The sequence below is a fragment of the Equus asinus genome, chromosome 3 (assembly GCF_041296235.1).
Source record: "Equus asinus isolate D_3611 breed Donkey chromosome 3, EquAss-T2T_v2, whole genome shotgun sequence".
Lineage (NCBI taxonomy): Eukaryota > Metazoa > Chordata > Mammalia > Perissodactyla > Equidae > Equus > Equus asinus.
Genome location: NC_091792.1, coordinates 84,788,124 through 84,799,487, shown reverse-complemented (window position 1 = coordinate 84,799,487; position 11,364 = coordinate 84,788,124). Strand labels below are relative to the sequence as shown.

At 39.5% G+C, this 11,364-nt stretch overlaps 1 long non-coding RNA gene across 1 annotated transcript in view; it reads right to left on the bottom strand.

Moving 5' to 3' along the window:
* Positions 1 to 4,742: 4,742 nt before the first annotated feature.
* LOC139044981 (uncharacterized) overlaps positions 4,743 to 11,364 on the bottom strand; it is a 43,430-nt gene continuing 36,808 nt past the window's right edge. The window contains exons 2-3 of the long non-coding RNA XR_011502468.1: positions 6,023 to 6,196; positions 4,743 to 4,962 (exon numbers count right to left, since the gene is read on the bottom strand). This is a non-coding gene — a long non-coding RNA (uncharacterized lncRNA). The remainder of the gene's footprint in view (positions 4,963 to 6,022; positions 6,197 to 11,364) is intronic.

The following is an 11,364-nucleotide window of genomic DNA, read 5'->3' as shown; positions in this document are numbered from 1 at the left end:
GAGCCCATCTTCCTCTACTATTTTTATGTGTGGGATGCCTGCCACAGCATGGCTTGACTAGCGGTGTGTAGGTTCACACCCAGGATCTGAACTGGCGAACCCCAGGCCACTGAAGTGGAACATGCAAAGTGTTAACACTATTTTATAAGTGACTCACTGTGGCTCGGATAGTTTAGTCAGCCTGCTCCAAGTCAGCCTTACACTCAAGTTGTCACTTTCCTAGTCCAGTCCTCACTTCATCCTGTTATAGTTGAAAGTGGTATAGTTCCAATATACTTCTCTACTGTAAAGTCAAATTTGACAAAACTTTCAACCAGATGTTTCCAACATATCAGCAGCATGTTTGTGAGTTTTTCCACAGAGGTGTCAGCATTGTATTGAAGTGATTGAATGCCATTTATTAGAGGGTTCTATATTTACAAGAGCAATTCTAGGCCAGAAAGTCACTATTTGGAGAGCCTTCTAGTCCTACCCTACCTTTGAAATTGTATTTCACCTAGCTTTAGAAGTTAATACACCGTGAGAATTAAGGACTATGTCCTCACAATGTACTTCCAGGTTTCAGCAATTAAGAAACACATTTCTATAAAAGAAATAATCCATAATCTCTCATTCCATCTACAATTTTCTGCCCCTGCTAACCAATATCACAACTTCATCTTCAGGTAATGACAATTTACAGACATACATACACACACACACACACACACACACACACACACTCACTCTCTCTTTTTTCCTCTCTCTTTAAATATATGTGAATATATATATGCATAATACATATATATAATCTTTTTACTTATTCCTAGAGCATATTTGTTCATTTCTGCTTAGGAAAAAGAATAACGAAAGTTTTGGAGTCAGACAACTCTGGGATAAATTCCAGACCGTGCCTCACATACTGGTAGTGTAATTTGTGGTGCGTTAACAGGAATGAGTCTCAGTTTACTCATTTATAAAGCCAAAGCAATAATGCCTACCTATGGTGGTTGTGAAAGTTGGAAAAGTATGTATGAAACCAATACTGTGCCAGTTAAACGGTAAGTAAACAATATATGGTAGTCAAACTAAAGCAGCTAGCACTATTTTATTAAGATTATCATATTCTAGGATTAATTTCTCTTTTCCATGGAGCAGTCGCATGTGACTTTGTGTTGCCCTTGTCACATACCTTGCATATCACCTGCTCTGCCTCTAGTCACGCCCGGTGAAAAGCTGCACCTGCAGAGCTGTTCCAGGTCTCTGAACGAGCTCATTTACAAAGTAGGCTGCAGCAGGAGGAACAGAGTGATGGGGAGGAGACAAAGCACAGATTTATACCTGCAGTGCCAACACCTTAGGGGCATCCTAAAGAGTCTTTCTACTGACTTGAGAGTGTGCAGTTGGCATGGTAATATGGAAAGGCGGTGGGTGAGATTTGTCAGAAACAAACAGGTCTCAAATCAGCATGTCAAAGTTTCCCAGCATGATTTCAAAGAAAGATAAGTAAAAGAAAAGATGTCACGCTTGCTTGCTGCAGGTGGATGGGGACTTATCACTTACGTGGCAGAGCACATGCAGCAGAGAGTAAACAAGAAACACGGTGCCACTTAACAGAGGGTATATCAGGGATCTGTACATTACAGCAGTTAAAGGTGAAGCAAAAAGTTCCAAAAGCAGAAGAGTCCTTGCCAATTACTTACTCCTAAGCTGGGAACAGAGTCAGGCCTAGTCGAGAGCATAACGAGGGGGGCACAGAAATGCTAATTAGCAACCAGGTTGGCAGGAGCAAAGTTAAAAAATAACAATAAAAGTGATGGAGATACGAAGAGTTTTTATTCTATGAAAAGTCCTGATGCTATAATAATAGGCCTGTAAGAAACATCCACCACGTTCCCTGGACTATACGCCTGTTTTATGTCGGGGCAGAGCACTTGCGTAAAGTGGATGACCTCTAGCTGGGTAGTTTTATAACTAGTCACTTCATCTTTACAGGAAGGAAAATTAGCAAATCACAAGGAATTCCTATATGTTTCCCAGAGGATTCTCTTTCTTGGTAGCCATAGGTATACAAGCAACCACTCAGGACAGACACTGGCTTATCTTCTTTGTATAGAAAACAAAAAGAATCAATATAATTTTCAATGACTATAAAAATGTAGAAATTATCCATAGAATATAAATTATCTTAGAAAACATGTCATACATTTCTGGGTTACATTTTAAACACTCCTTCTAATACCTCATTCATCTTTCCTCTCAGTAACAAAGTAACCACCTCTGCTGGCTAACTCAGAACACATTACAAAACCAGCAGGATGGCGTTTTCCACTGCGGCTACATTTCAGTCCACTCTTCTGTATTGTTAGAGAAATTGGTACCTGGACAATTTCTTATTGTTACAGGATTATAAGCAAACTTATTTACTCATATGTCTCTTGTACCTGGGAACAAACAAAACACTTTTTCTCTGCTCTCCAACCTGCCAACGTCCTTCAGCACATTTGATGTAATTATGATTCTTTTATGTAGGCTGTTGTGACAACACGACATTCTCCACAACCTTATGCCCTGCTTCTGTCCTGCTCCAGTCAGTTTTCTGAATAGCTATCATAACAATTGGTCAATAATTCTTTGCTATTAATGACACTTCCTTATGCACCATCTCACTTGATCCATAAAGTAAATGTGCAATGTAGGCAGGGTGGGTCTCTATATCCCCTTTTGGGGGAGAAGAAAATACAGTTTTGAGTGACATCAGCATCATGGCAGAGTGAGTTGTTCCCTTTGTCTCTTACCCCTAAGATACAGCCTAATGGACATTCATTAACCAACAGAGGATTTCCTACAAAGCACAGTAGGAAGTCTGAGAGATCCATGCAGCCAAACATCTGAAGGTGGTGGTACTGGATCCCTGGGAAGCAGTGGAAGGAGGTGAGTGAATCCTCTCCCCTTCCCCAGCAATAGCAATCTTGGTTGTGGGTCCTCACACAGCACCCAGAACATGACTGTAAGAGGATACTGGGGTAAGGAGGACAGGCAGGCCTGCATGTGAATGCTTTTGCTTTCAGAGTTGCAGCCTGGCCCTCAGGAATGCTCCACACTGAGTGTCATGGTTCAACCACTGTGTAGGCACCCCCACCAAGCACAGCAGCCCAGGTGAACTGCCCGTGAGCACAGAGCAGGTCCACATGTGAAAAAAAAAAAAAGGCCCCTTTGCTCCCGCCTCACACATCAACTCATCTGGTTCCTGGCCAAGGCAGTGGTCCTGCACCACAGTGCCTGCACATGTGTCCATGACCTGCCAAGAGGCTGCAGCCAGTGGGGGAAAGAAGAGGAGCTCTATTGACACAAATTCCAGCAGATACAGCAGGTTCAGTAAACACAACTCCTGCCCTCCCCACCAGAGGTGGCAGGTGGGATCTATGATCTGATACTACTACAAATGCCTCAGCAAAGGATCCGTTCATCAAACACCATAAAAAAAGTATAGTAATGCTTCAGAAGAGAAGGAAAAGTAGTCCCCAGAAAGCAATTCTGAAGTCACAGAAATTTACAATGTTAATGACAGAGAATTCAAACCAGTTATCATAAAGCAACTCAATGAGTTACAAGAAAACTCAGAAAGACAGTTCAATGAGCTCAGGAAGAAAATTAATGAGCAGAAAGAATACTTCACTAAAGAGCTTGAAACTATAAAGAAAAACCAAGCAGAAACTCTAAATATGAAGAACAAAATTAATGAGATAAAAAATAATCTAGAATCTTTAAAAAATAGAGCTGACATTATGGAGGAAAGAGTTAGCAAGATTGAGGATACAAATATAGAAATGCTTCTGGTGGAGGAGAGAGAACTAAGATTTAAAAAAAGTGAAAGAATTCTTTGAGAAATACCTCAATCAAATAAGATAAGCAACATAAGAATTACAGATATACAAGAGGGAGAAGAGAGAGAGACAGGAACAGAGAGCTTGTGCAAAGAAATAAAAGCTAAGGGCTTCCCAAACCTGGGGAAAAAACTGGACTTACAAGTACATGAAGTCAATAGAACTCCTCATTACATTAATGCAAAAAGACCTTCTCCAAGGCATGTAACAGTAAAACTGGCAAAAGTCAAGGACAAAGGAAAAAAATCAAGGGCAGAGAGGCAGGAAAGAATTATCTACAAGGGAATCCCTATCAGGCTTTCAACAGATTTCTCAAAACTTACAAAAACAAATTGCATACCAGACAGATATATTTTTGTTGTTCTTTTTGTTTTGTGAGGAAGATTGGCCCTGGGTGAACATCTGTTGCCAATCTTCCTCTTTTTGGCTTGAGGAAGATTGTCCTTGAGCTAACATCCATGCCAATCTTCCTCTACTTTGTATATGGGATGCTGCCACAGCATGGCTTGATGAGAGGTGTGTAGGCCCATGCCCGGGATCCAGGCCTGTGAACCCCGTGTCACCCAAGCATAGTACATGAACTTAACTACTATGCCATAGGGCTGGCCTGATGTGTGTATGTGTGTGTGTGTGTGTTTGGTCTGCCTAGCATCTGTTCCTCCTTTGTTCTGGTATCAGCACCTTAATTTAAGGGTGGAGGATAACCTCTTTCTCATCTCTGTCCATGTAATTAGAATGAAGTTGACCATATTCCCCATTCTGCTCCAAGGAGGTTGGCATTGGGACTAAAACTGAAGTAGTAAATTTGGATCTGAATAATTTTTGGAGATGAACTGACTATAAAGCTCAAGAGAGGAAGATAATGTGAAGATTTATGTATAATAAATTTATAAGAATAACGTTATACTGAAGGATGAGGCAAAATTATGAAATAAAATCAAATCATTTGGTAAGTAGTATCTTTAAATTCCTTTACAACTTATAAATTCCCTCTAGAAAATTGTGTTTAGCTCATTAATTGTAAATTTTTATGTCCAGGATTCAAAATACTTCATTCATGGCCTCCACCTCCTTCCATTGTCCAGTTTTATGCTTCCTGTAAAACAAAATAGATGAAACAAATTGGTCAATTTTAATCCTTTCATCTTTCATTTTTTATTATTTACAAATTTATATGGTATTTGCCATGAGAACGATATGCAAGTTATACCTAACTTTTGAATCACAACAAAACCCCCAAACTTATGAAACAACCACTGAACTTGAGAAACAGACCCTTCCCAGTCTCACAGCAGCACAGTGCATTCCCCGTCTGACACTGTCATTCACCCTCCACCCGCTTCCTCCACCCAGACAACCACTGTCTGGAGCTCCACACTAGTTTCTGAACCACCAACGTGCCCCGCTAGCTCATTCACTTCTTCTTGCAGTACATCCATTAGAAGTTGTTTTAGAAAGCATAGTAAATTATCTCAACTTTTGTTTATCTGGAAATTTCTTATTTGACCCTTGTACTTAAGATATTTTTGAGTGTTCAATTCCTACCTGGCAATCATCTTGTCTCAGCAATTTGAACGTAGGTTGCCACTCCTCTCTAGCTTACTTCGTTTCTACTATAGAACCCACAGTCTAAATTTGTTTCACCTATTTGCAGGTATTATGTCTTTTTTCCTCTGGCTTTCTTTGAAAGCCTCTGTTCTCTCAATTTTAGTTTTACTCAGCTTTTAACACTGTTTGTAGTTACAGCTGATGTTTTCTCAAATAATTTTCAAAATTAATTTTCAAAATAATTTGCTAATTTTTTCTAAATAAGTTAACAAAGCTAATTTTTAATCCTCCTATAAAATACGTTCAGTTTCCCCTCTCCTCCTTCCCACCCTCCAGAACTTTAGCGGTCTAATTTTGATTACTAACACATACATATATGTGTGTGTGTGTGTACACATTTATCATTTATCCGGCTGTTGAATCGAATTCTTATACTATATTATGTTCAATTGGCACATAATATTTCAATTTTCTCCATTATTTGTTCAATACTTTAACTTTCCAATTTGTATATTTTAAATTGTAATTTATGTTCCAGCTGGCTGGATTCTTGAAGGCGTGTTTTTAAGAAACATAGGTAGATCTTTCAGCTATTAGTGGCAACTTACTTGAATATAGAGTTTTCCAGCAAGAACCTTCTTTCCTTGAAAAGGCCAGCAGTGCTCAGTCTCCTTTGAATTTAGTGAAGCAGAAGCCTGAGGCTACTGTTTATACACAAACTTTTATTTCTGCATAGATGAATATGAATTTTTATTCTTGAAATTAGGTTGCAAAATGGGAGACTGTCAAAAAATTAGGAAAAGAAAATAGGCAGAGTTTAGATCATGGAGAATCTTATTTGACAGGCTGAAGATATGGGAGTTTGTCGTTTAGGTTATGGGACATTATTACTTTTATTATTGTTACTACCATCATTAGCATTATTATTACCAGAGTACCAGGTTTATGTGGGGCGCTCTCCAGTTTGGCATTCTGTCAGCATAGTCAGCTATTGCCATATAGCAAACCACATTAGTGTCCTTAGAACACACACACACACACACACACACACACACACACACGGACATTTAGTTCACAAATCCGTAGGTCAGAAATTTGAATTGATGTCAGCAATGTGGTTGCTTTCTTTGGTCTGGTCTGGAATTGGCTAATCTCAGCTTTACTCAATCAACCATCTGTGGTCAGCAGGTATGTCAACAATGGCTGGATAATTTATAATGGTCTCAGATGAGACAGCAGGGACCACTGGGCCTTCTCTTCAGGTGGGTGTCATCATTCATGAGGCTGGCTGGAGCTTGTCCACATGGTGACAAGGTTCCACGAGCGGCAACAGGGCAAGCTGCAATTTACAAGCCCTTGTCAAGTGTGTTTGCACCACGTTTGCATCATCCTTTGGTTCCTGTGGACCAAAGGAAATCACGGGGCTAGGCCCAGAGCCAGAGTGCAGAAAGCACTTCTGAAGAGCCTAGATACAGCAGAGCAGGAACAAATTGGGGACATTACTGCATCCATCCACTATGCTTGCCTACATGGTCTTGAAAACGCTGGAACACCCGCCTGCAGAATTCCTCTGGGGATGGTAGGTGTGTGGAACCAGTGCTCATTGGAGCTGCTGTAGTGTCTTCTTCACCTCTGGCCTCAGAGTCCCCCCTCCAAAAAACCCACTGACTCTAGATCTTGACTCATCACATTGCTGAAGGTAGAAGTTCTCATCATTTACATTTGTGCATTTGTAGAAACATTTAAGATATGAGAAGTTTTAAACCGCATGAAAAATACTAGAACTATTTATTCAATATTTTCATACTAATTTTATTTTTCATTTCAAAGAAATTTCATTTGGTGAAATTTGAGAAATATTGGTGTTACTGTCTTAGAACTTCATTACATACATTGATTTTTCACATTGAGGAATAGAAAGGAGAAATTGTGATGGGAAATAGTAGTAACCATTTCCGCTTGCTTTCCTATGCCCAAAGGTGCTGGTGAGCCCTTTACAGGAATCATCTTCCTTCCTAAGGAGACTGAGCAAGGCATCAGCGTGCACAATTGAGCGTGCCAGGCTGTGTAGTGTAAATCGATGTTTATTAACACATATTACTTAAATATATATTAATATTTAATGAATAATAAAATATATACTTAATTACAATCTTAAAGTTTCTATTGTTTTCATTATTAGTTCTGATGATTCCGTTGTTCAATATTAAGGAATAAAAGATTGTTTTTTTTAAATAACTTTAGATGGGAAAGAACTAATTTAATTTATAGACAAGACAACATTATTCTTTAAATATGTATGTTACAGTCTACCTATTTTTAAAACGCCCTCTTGATAACTTACGAATTGTTTATTTGTACACCCTCCGCAGGAGTTCTCGCCCTCGCCAGACCCGTAGGATTCTCACCCCTGACTTAAAATTAGTCTTTTGCAACTAAATGAGTTCTGTTGAAATGAATTATTTTTAAAAAGATCTGTACAAAACTGAAATTAGTTTTCCAGTTGCCTCATAGCTTCTTGAAAGGAAAATTAGCCTAATAAGCGGGAATTATTCTGAGACTTTTCAGAACACGTGTTAACTCTCTGCCCCGGCGGGGGGCGGCCCCAGCTCCGGAGGCCCCCTCTCAAGAAAGGGAACTGTTCTCTCTGCGTTGTCCTTTGCATGGATTACCTCAGGGCCTTTCAGCATTCAGCTTTTCTCTTTCCTCTTCTCTTGTGCTCTAATAATTTGCTGTGTGTATTTTCAGCATGCACACAACTGCTGCTGCTGCTGAGAACCGTTCACCTCCTTTCTCCCGGCCCTGAGCTCAGAAGGCAGCGCCTAGGGCCCAGGTCGGCAGCGGAAAGCCTCACAAGAAGGCTGTAACTGGGAGAATGATGCCGCAGGAACAAGCCTGGGTGAGATGGGCACGGGCCAACGTGAGTAGCACAGCGGGTGTGGTCAGAGCGCAGGGAAGATGCTCCCGCGTGCTCCCCAGCGCTGCTGCCCTGGGCCAGGTGGCTGCTGCGTCCGCCCCGCGTCCAGCGCGGTCCAGGCCTCCGGAAAGCGCGCCTTGCTTAGTTACGGTTGACTCAAATGAGAAAGCAGACCAGGCCTCCTGCTTCATATTTTGTGTTTTATGTTGGAGGCAGAATGGATTTTAATCTTTAAATGGAATTTCTCAGGGCCCTTGTGAACAGTGAGAATCTCTTGAATTTGCTCTCGTCGACGAAATTGGAAATTAATTTACTTAGCCGCAAGAGTTTAAGAAATGTCTGCGTTGAAAGATTATGGGATGGTTTTGTTCCATAATATGTGTTGAACACTGACTGTGACCAGAGCAACAAAGCACTGTGGGGAGATTTCAAAGCAAACAGAATGACAAATTCCCTCTGCTCCTTGTCGGGCAGATCTTCAAGGAGTGTTTTTAACAGAAGTAGAAAATACAGATCTGAGATTATAGGGCAAGACTTTTACAACGGCAAAAACAGTGAGATGAAAACTCCACAAAACATCGCCACCTCATGGAGCTGCACACGTGTATCCTTGGGTTAGATTATATTTGATGAATAAGTCACTTTCTAGTTCACAATAGAACAGTTTCTGTTTACCAGAAAAGGAAACAAAAATCTTCATTGACAATAACTGTGGAACAAGTAATTTCTTTCCCAAATTTATCCCTAACTAGAACAACTATTTAAAAACTTCACTCAGAATTTTCCCCTATTGATCGCCTTGCTTCTCCTCCAACCTTCCCACTCTGTTTAATAATATCACTGCAACAAGTTGTCTAAACCAGGGACTTGATTATATTTGGTTTCTCCTTCACCATTATATCCCGTATCAACTGGAAGCTGTTAGCATCCTAGCCAGCTCTGTACCTTCAGGGTCCTCTGGCAACCACCCCTTCCTCTCCATGATCTTTGCCTTGTTTAAGCCTTTTCATGTGTTACACAGATAATTGATATTGCCTTTCTGCATTCGACCACTTGCCACTGCAGCCCACATTCTACTCTGCTATGACCATGATCTTTTAAAAGACTTCTGATGAATTTGCATTGCTTATAGAAAAAGATCTATACTTTATTCATGGTACACGAGGAACGACGGAAACTTAAATTTATACTGGCTCAGTACCCTGACACCACTCCGAGGGAGATATTTTTATACAGTTTATTCAAGATAAGAAAAACTAATTACCTTGCCAAAGACACACAGTAAATAAGAGAAGAGCTGATACTTGTTCAGCTCCATCTGCCTGACTGCAAAGCAAGGCTGTGGGCTGCCTTTCCCACCTCATCCTAGTCATGGCCACCACAGGTCCTTCGCTGGTGTCGCATGGGAATCTCCCTGCTTCTCTTTCTCAATGGCCCAGACATCTTGTTAATCTGTCTCATCCCTATCTGTCTTTGAAAAGTGCAGTCAAGCATATCTTTATTTCCTCAGTTTCTCTGAAACTCTCTCCCAAGAAAGATTATTTAATTATGCATTTGCAAACTCATAACATTTCACATATCTCTCTATTGAGCAGTTTTCAGATTATATCAAATTTATCTGGTTATTTATTCATCTCAACCATTGGACTACGTGTTCTTTGAGACCTGGAACCATATAGGACTCTTTTCTAATATCCATGGTACTTTATATAATTCACATTTCACAGTAGGACTTCAATAAATATATGTTGGATTAGCGTGCTATTTCAAAGAATTAGAGAGTGATAGCTTTCAAATGACTTATGTAAGGAGATTGAGAAAGGCATTTTCTGCGAACGGCATTTAGTAGTTTTATTCCTTTTTACTTTGCAGATTCCTTAGTTCATAGCAAACACAGATATAAATATATTTATTATCCATGTACAGATACACAAATATCCCTCCATTATATGCTTACATGTATATGTTAAAATGCATTGTGAACATACATAAAATAGTTATGCATGTAGTACATATCTATTTTTATTCCAAATAATTTATCAAATAGACTACAGTTAACTTGAACAATTGCTTTCCTATTTTACATCCTATCTTTAACTTGGGATATTAATTTTTAAAACAATTTGGAAGAAATTGGTAATAATCCACTGATGTCATTCACTTTGTTAAGAGAAAGAATATCCAAAGCTTGGAAATAAGTTTTTAAAAGAATCCTATATGCATGATAAAGTTAGACTCTAAGATTTATAGCTTTGCTTGACCTATTTACTATTGGTTAGGTCCAACATTCTACAAAGTTATATGTTAATTTATAAAAATTGATATGTAGCAAATAATTCCATTTATTAAAGATTCAAATAAATTTCATCCACTGGAAGAGATAAATTGAAATCTGTTGTGTATCTATCTGTGCAAATTTGTTCCAGCCTTCTTTTTTCCCACATATTTTATATGTTTACTCTGTCTCCTTCTGAACTGCATTTTTCAGCTTATTTCTGAGTGTGATAGTCAGAATAATGCCCCCTCAAAAATGTTCACACCCTGATCCCAGTAACTTGTGAATACATTACCTTACATGGCAAAAGCGACTTTGCAGATGAGTCTAAAGTTATTGAATTTGAGATGGAGAGATTATCATGGATTATCCAGGTGGATCAAACTATATGAGGCATTACAAGCAGAGAGCTGCTCCTGATTGTGGTCAGAGAGAGAGATTCCACAGAAACAGAATGTGTCAGAGAAATATCACAGTGGGAAGGACTCAATGCCCTGTTGCTGGTTCTAAGATGTAGGAGCCTGTGAACAATAAAAAAGAGAGGCCTTTTGGTGCTAAGCGTGGCCCCCACCTGGCAGCCAACGACAACAAAACCAAAACAGGAAGCTCAGTCTTGTAACCACAAGAAACTGAATTTTGCCAACAACTCAAATGAGTACTAAATTGGTGGTAATCTATTAAGACAGCCAGAAAAAACTAATGCATTGAGCTTAAAAACCTTTGCTATTCAATCTATATTTGTGTAAGAGTCACATATT